The following is an 8,069-nucleotide window of genomic DNA, read 5'->3' on the forward strand; positions in this document are numbered from 1 at the left end:
AAAATGTTTCTTTGCAGGAAGTGCCTGAGATTTATTTATTTATTTATTTATATTCATTTGATCATTTAATGTCGTTTACTAGAGACCATTCCACATGTATATTTTATTTATTTGCTGAAAGAGGAGCTCTGCTTTTAGGCGTTACACTTTGTTGGCAAGCGGTTGGTAAAAAAGATGAATTATTATGCATGTAATTCAAGACAGCATGCGGCAGATATCAGCCATTAGGTAATGATCTGTTGACATTTTCTGACGTATCCTGTGCTGATATAAAACTAAGGGGAAATGAAAAAATGAAAGACACAAACATTAAGTTATATTTGCTTCCAAAAATATATGTAGGGGTGATTATGGAAGTCATGGTAAGCTGTTTGTACAGATCCTTCTAATGGAAATGAAAGCTAGCTGAAATTAATGACTGGATTTATGTAAGTTTTTATAATATAAAAGGCCCTCACTGCAGACCTTATCCAAAGCCCATTGGAGTCAATGAGAGTTTGACTTCTCTGGGCTGTGGTTCAGGTCTTGGTAAATCCAGTGATCTAATTGTTTTATATTCAAAGAATAGATGTATAATACACGCACACTACCCAATCTTCAAAGCAATGTAAATTGGCAAATGTAAATCATTTTGGGCCGAATACTCAGGTTCTTGTTCAGTCTTAGGGAGTCTTTTTTCCATGGACTTCAGTTAAAGATGAGAACTAGGTTAGGCCATCAGAGTCCAATCCTAAAAGTAGCTGAGCACTTGAAAAAACATCTATTCATCTTGGTGTATTGTGCCTTTTCTGAACACAGCCCATTAGTACCCAGCTGTACAAAGAGAAACATCTGAAATCACAGATTTGATTTGCCCCACATTTGGGTTCTTTCCTTTTAATGTGGCTTCACAGAGACATTGACTTGCACAAATATTTTGTGAGCAGCACCTAGCTCTGACAAGGGAAATATCTCTGAGATAAGGGAAATCTCTTTCTGGCAAGACAAACATGAACCGTTATCCCACACCGAAGAGAAGATAAAGAAATCCATCAGGAAACTTTTACCAAGTCAACTTGGCTAAAGAGAGGCTGTGAAATTACTGCCCTGGATTTTCTTCTTTCAATCCCTGACCCTATCATGCTACAAATAATAATACTAAGGGCTGACTCCCTAGAATGAGGTGAGTTCATTCCCTTCACAACCACTTCCTCAAATACATATCAACTGAAACATCAGTGCTGCTTCATTTGTTACATCCATGACATTTCTCTCCGTCTTACAGGAATGCTGGAGAATGAATGACATTAGAAAGTTAAAATAAAGGATGATCATTTCAATGCTGCCAAAGGGATTTGGGCACCCACTTCCCGCTAAAATGAATGGGAATTAGGGATCCGAATCTTCTAGGCAGCATTAAAGATTTCAGCTACAATTTCTCTGATAACTCACTGTGCTCCTCTGTCACTTTCCTCCTCTCTGTTTGTTGCTAGACTCAGATTTCAAGACCTGTGAGAAAGATATTAATTTGCCATGCTCTTTAGCATCCTTCCCTCCCTCTTTCCTCTGGTTTTCCTGGAACTTTCCTCTGAGATCAGAATCATACAAGAAGCAAGAGGCAAGATTAATATCACGTGGGTTGTCTGATTCGGCAACAGCCACCTTGAACTTAATAAACAAGTTACAGAAAGCATGGCTGCATGGAGCAGCATTGTCGGGGCAGAGAAAGCTGCTATACAATTTCCGTTGCGGCGTGCCAGCAGCGAGAATGCAGTCGAGCATTTCCACCGCTAATGTGTGCGGTATATAAGCCAAACTACAGCAAGCACCTCGGTGCTGAGTAGGCTGTGTAATGATGCTCTGATAACCTGGCACGATCATCCAAGCCATGTTGTATAGGCCTCACCTTGGTCCCATTTCAGGAAAACCTTTGGCATGTGCTCCTGCCCATCCGCACGTGAGCACATATTTAACTTCAAGCACATGCTCAAGTGTTTTAACACAGAGATGTTTTCCTGAATAGGGGTCTTAAGTCCTGAGTCAGTGAGCTCTTACCCACCCCAAGTACGCCTTACCTGAGCAAGTCACTCCATTGGCCTTAGTAAGGACGGCTCACGCAAGTCAGCCTTTGTGGGATTGTATTCTCAGGGTGTATGTGGTCAAAACATTTCTCACTTCCAAAGTGAGGCTGTGCCCAGGGCAATGAACGTTTAAATAATCTGTGAATCAATAATGATGTTAAAATCATAATGTTAAATGATGATAAGTAGTAATAAAAGTCCTGATCGAAATGGGAAGACTCACACTTATTTCAGTGCAGCTGGATTCGGCTATTAAACTGTTTCTTTATTTATATTCTGCTAGTACTTAGAGGGCCAATTTAGGGGTCAGGGCCCCATTGTGCTAGGTGCTGTACAAACATAGATGAGAGATGGTTCCTGCTCCAAGAAGTGCTATACTTTAATTCTATTTGGGGGGAAAGGGCGGAGACTCTCTTGAATTGTTTCTGATCTTACAATCCTGGAGTTTCAAAATGAGATGCGGTAGAATTTGATATTTCCGTTTCCTTTGGTGTGTAAAGGTGCATCTTTGATCTTGGAACTTAAACCTTTTCTAATTCATATCTTCATACAGCTAGGAAGCACTTACTGTGAAATATGAATTAATAACAAGCATCAGGCAAGCTGAAACAACACGGGAAAGATTTGAAGTGAACAGAGTTTCCAAAATGCTTATTTTAAAAAAGTTTCTTTGAAACCAGCTCTTTAAAACAAGAGCAAAAAAAACCAACCAACCAACCAACCAAACAAAACCGCTCCCCCCCCCCCACACACACACACACACAAACACCAATAAATGCAACAAATTGTCCAAAAATGATTTCTAATTTTGGTGTTTCCATTTTTTTGGTTCCCAATGTGAAATACAGAACGCGCCATGAGGTGGTCCCCCTCAAACTGAGGTGGAATCTCCATCTTTAGAGGTTTTTAAGCTGTGGCTTGACAAAACCCTGGCTGGGATTATTTAGCTGAGGTTAGTCCTGCTTTGAGCAGAGGTGAGGTCCCTTCCAACTCTATGATTCTATGACTCTAACTCAAATCATTGGCCATTTTGAAGCGACTGCCCATGTTATCAATTAGTCTTTCGAATCCGGCTATTTGAGGAATTGTATGCCCTCCATTCCCCATCACCGTAATATCCGAGTGCATTGTGTGGTTCCCCACTGAGAAATGCTGGGGAATGCTGTTCAGATCTGGTTGTATGTTGTCACGGAAATATTTTTGTTTGTTGCGTGACTCATTTTATGTTATTTTGTCGCTGTTGGGGTTTTTTTATTAAATGGTTGTTTTATCAGAACAACTGGTTGTAGGAAATGTCTTATGTCAAGTACTCTTTCTGTTTTCACAACTCTGAAAACCATTTTGGTGCGTGCAGCTTTCAGATTTTCCATGAGATCCCCAAAACTGACGATCAACGTTGACAAAATCTTTTTCATTTTTGTTTAAAAACCAAACCAACCAAACCTGCCCGACCTTCCCCTTCAGCACCCCGAGCTTTTTGACCTGTTGTACAGTGGGGCGCCAGGTTCACTGTTGCGGGAGTCCACTTTGTTTCCTCAAAGCTCAAATAATCAAGAATGAGGCACAAAAACTCTGAGCTCCGTTAACCATGTCTGCACCGCACTGCCTAAGCTAACCTCCCAAAGTTGTGGCCTAGCGTGCCCTAGGTTCATTGTAAAATCTGGGATGGATTCTCTGGGGCAGGCTCTCCCTTGCCTGTTCCAATGGGATTGTCAGGAGCAATGTCTCTGGGACAGGTGGGATTCCCAAAGTTAATTCCCCTGTGGGAAAAATATTAGAGTTGTGCATGCAGGTCCCAGAAGTGGCTTTAATCTGAATCCAGCAGTTCATCCCTGGCCATCTCCGCTATCAGAATCCTATTAAAGAAAAGAATGGCTGTAGTGCAACTCAAGGAAAGTAGCATGCGTAAGAAACAAGACGTACACTAGGGGTGAAGTTTTGGGTGATGCGCTGGGCCCATGTTTTTGGATGTGCTTGTGCGGCTGTGTGTGAATTCAATGGGAGCCACACGGGCTCATTAGAGAACAGCATTCATTTCAGTGTTTGCTGATCACTCCAGGTCCTCCGAGCACCTGCTGTGCTGCTGATGGACAGGTGCGCCCTCCACTTCTATCAAATCAATGAGGCATGAAAAGAGAGCAGCTAACCAGGTGCAATGGAGGACAAGCCCTGAAAGGTTTTGGTTTTTTCCCGTGGTCCCCAAAGAGTTTCAGGTTTAAAATACCGTTTCCCGCCACCTTTTCAAGCTCAGGGAAGTATCTGATTTCTCTTTTGACAAGGATAAGAAAACCGGTGGTGTTCCATGTCATCTGGAGTAAAAGGTGTTATGTTTAAATAGCACATTTCATGCAGTCATCTAAAAAAGCTTTCTAGACTTCACTTGATTAAGCATCACAACAGCCTTGTGATAGGACTGTAGGCTTCATTATCCCTGGGTGAGAAAACATCAGCACGACAGGTTAAATAACTTTCCCAAGGTCACACGAGGAGTCACTGGCAGAGCTGGGACTAGAACATAGGAGACCTAGGGCCCCAGCCCAAGCACTAGCAAATACTGGTCCCAAATTCTATGTGTTGCCATGGGAGCCTGCAAAGGATTTACTCCGCTCCCTAACGATTGGTTAATTCACTGGCCACATTTCATAGGTTGCTGTAACGCTAGCAGAGTTAAATGCTAAAGAGTCACAAGCCAGATCCTCAGCTGCTGTAGCTCAGCACAGCTCTCCTGAAGCCCATAGAGCTGGGTTAGACCAACTGGTCCCACACATGTGCCTAAAACAAATGTGATCTAAGCAAGAATAAGCTGCATAAAAGGGGCTGCATGCGTGGAACTCGTGTAAATGAAAGCTCCGTAGCACGCCATGGGGCTTGTGCCATCCACTTTCGTTTGCTCCCTGCTTGTTCCAACACTACATTACAATCGTTAATAAAAACGTCACGCCTTGGTGTGGAATAATAGCCTCCCAGAAAATCACTCCACAGGTTGTGGATCCAAATGTGAGCAAACAGAATATCCTACGGGCGACAGACTGAATTCATGCCAAGAGCTTCCAAAAGACAAAAGTTCAAACTAGGTGCAATTCAGCTTCTCTGCAAAAGAGATTTAGACTTGGGGGGGGTGGAGTGAGGAAGAATATATATTTATGAGCAAATGGATCTCCTCTCGTGGGACAGTAACGGTTAGCTGGTGGTTCTCTACTGCTTCCACTGCCCTTAGAGACAAATGATCAGAACCATGCAAAGCCACAGAGATCGAACACAACCACAGGATGCAGGTCACCTGCTTTGAAACGAAATGTCCTGGCTTCTCTCTCTCACTTCAGGCTTTTCTGTAGTGCCCGTCAGCATAGCACATGAGTACTGAGCTGATCTATTTGATCTCCATGTCAGTGCCTGGTGGACTTCAGAGGAGGCTACATGGAGACCATGGGTGCAGGGGTATAGAGAGGACCGCCCCTCCATGTGCGCTGGGGGGCAAATTGTCCTTCAAAGGGCTGGGGCGCATGGGGAGAGCAGGCTAAACGATCCTAAAGGTTTGTCTCCCAAAGCGCCGTACGCCCTGCCCAAGGCAGATTAAATGGCACAATTTGGCCTACAGCATTTTGCTCCTTGTCCTTCCCAGGGGCTAGGAAGCCCAGCTTGTTTGCCTTTTTCCTTTTCTTCAGCATTCGTCACATCCCACAAGTGCCTTGCCTGAGCACTTACAACAGGAGACCTGCCTCTCTTCCACAGCACTTGTCTGACCTGATCTGTGCTGCCCCTGCTGGCATGTATCTAGCACATTCCCCCCCCCCCCCCATTCAAACTCAGGAGCCACCTCCCAAGCCGTAGCTGCCTCCCTCTCAGCACAACACCACGCACACACGCACGCGCGTGCACCCCCACCCCCACATGGATTGCGGTGCTATCTGTGAGTCAGGACAGTACTCTCAGTGTGCACACACACCCAAAGTCCTGACCTCCACAAGAGGATAACGAATCTCTTGGAGATGAAGTGTCACTATTATTTCAAATGTAAAAATACACGGTGTTGTGGCCTCCTGTGACCATTCCCAGCCTGACCAGCTAATGCTACTGGCACATCTCAGTAAACAGGAAATGTTTCCCACACGTCACATTTTCACTCCTGCTAGCTTGAATGAAGAGGTCAGAAGAAGAGTCCTCCTGTTGTCTCGACGGGATCTGTTGCTGGGCGGGTGGCCGATATGCTCTGAACAGTGGATTGTGACCTTTTCCTATGAACAGGCAAGAAGACATGGGAAAGGATGGGTTAGCGCGAGAGGTAGTCCCTGGAGCTGATAACTGGGTCTAGATCGGAACTTTCCCAAAACTCAGGGGGGTTGAGCTTGGAGATCTGGGGATCCTGCGACATGAGGTCACTCAGCACTTGGCATGAGTGCTCAGTCCGATGCAGCACTGAACCCATGACTACACATTGTAGCGCATTAGATCAGCTATGGAGCTGAACTTCCCAGTGTGCGGGGTCGCCGCTCTGAGGTTACGCCGTCCTTCTAGCTCTGGTTATTTATAGTTTGCTTTCAGTGTATAATGCATCTGCCTTAGCCCTCTAGAGGCCTGATCCAAAGCCCTCTCAAGTCAATGGAAAGCATTCCCTGGATTTCAGTGGACCTTGGAAAAGACCCTAAATACACTATCCAGTACAACAGACACCCAGATACCATGGTGATGGGCGACACATACATGTTTCTGAAAACAATGATAATAATAATAATGAATTGTACACAATTTGAGATTGCATATTGTTGAAAAAGGCAAATTAAAATGATGGTAGTAAAAATAACACTGAAAAGGCTTCCACCAAGGAAAATAAGTAAATATTGGAAATAAATAGGGCCCTGATTCAGCTAAGATTAAGGTCATGCTTAAGTGTTTTGCTGCATAGGGATGGGATCATTTGTGGGCTTAAAGCTAAGCACATGCTAAAGCATTTTGCTATCTCAAGACCTTAAAACACTTAAGTATGGACAAAACTTTAGACATGTGTTGAGTCTCTTTGATTTCAATGGGCCTGCTCACATGACTAAATGCTGTGCTGAATGGGGATGTGCTGACATGCTTAAGTGTTTGACGGAATCAGGTGTACATGAGCACAGCTGTAAGCAAAGATCTCCCCCTTAGCAGCACAGAGAAACTGAGGCAGTGCAGCTGTAAAGACCCGTGATGTGTTTTCAGATTATTTCCTTTCAAGTGGATTAGAGAAAATTAGCAACAGCTTCAAATATTTTATATTTGATCAAAATTGTGAATTTCAATATTTTTAAAAGGGAAAAATGCACAGGTTTCTACCTCCCTGCGTCTCCTGCTCTTTGACCAGCTGCAACTGGTTGATCTTTGCATTGGGGGGAATTTTGAAATCCTGACAAAATGTTGATGAAAAAATTGATGGGTTGGGCCTGGGGAGAATTTGGACAAAAACCTCATGTTCCGATGGGCTGTCATATTATGCACCCCAGTATTTATTTCTTCTGTTTTCCAATGAATTTAATGCTGAGGCTAAGTGTCAGATTGCTATCTCTAGATTAAGTAATGAGGGAGGAAGGATGGCCTGTTGGGTTCACTTCCCCATGTGGCTATAGATTTCCTATGTGATCTGGGACAAGTCACTTATTCTACCCCGTAGCTCCGTTTCCCATCTGTAAAATGGGGGTAACATGTCTCTGCCTCACAAGGGATATTGGGAGAATAAAAAAATGATCCATTAATGACTGTGAAGTAAAATTCCGTAGTTAGATATGAATAGATATAGTAATTAATAATCGATATAATTAGATATTAATCCAAATCCAGGCACAACATCGACTGTGCAAGCTTCTCCCGCCAGTGTGGCCCAAACTGAACATGGAGACACAATGTGAGAGGGGAATTCAGCTCTTGGCTTCCAGCAAGGGACCAACCGAGAGACATGCACACCTGCCCCTTGGGAACTTGACTGAGACTCCTTTTGTGCTGGCGGTCCGGCTGGCTTTCGCTCGCTGCTGCCCTGGGGCG

Source organism: Emydura macquarii, unplaced genomic scaffold (genome assembly GCF_026122565.2).
Source record: "Emydura macquarii macquarii isolate MOO-44397 ecotype Brisbane River unplaced genomic scaffold, CSIRO-AGI_Emac_v2 contig_691, whole genome shotgun sequence".
Taxonomy (NCBI): Eukaryota; Metazoa; Chordata; order Testudines; family Chelidae; genus Emydura; species Emydura macquarii.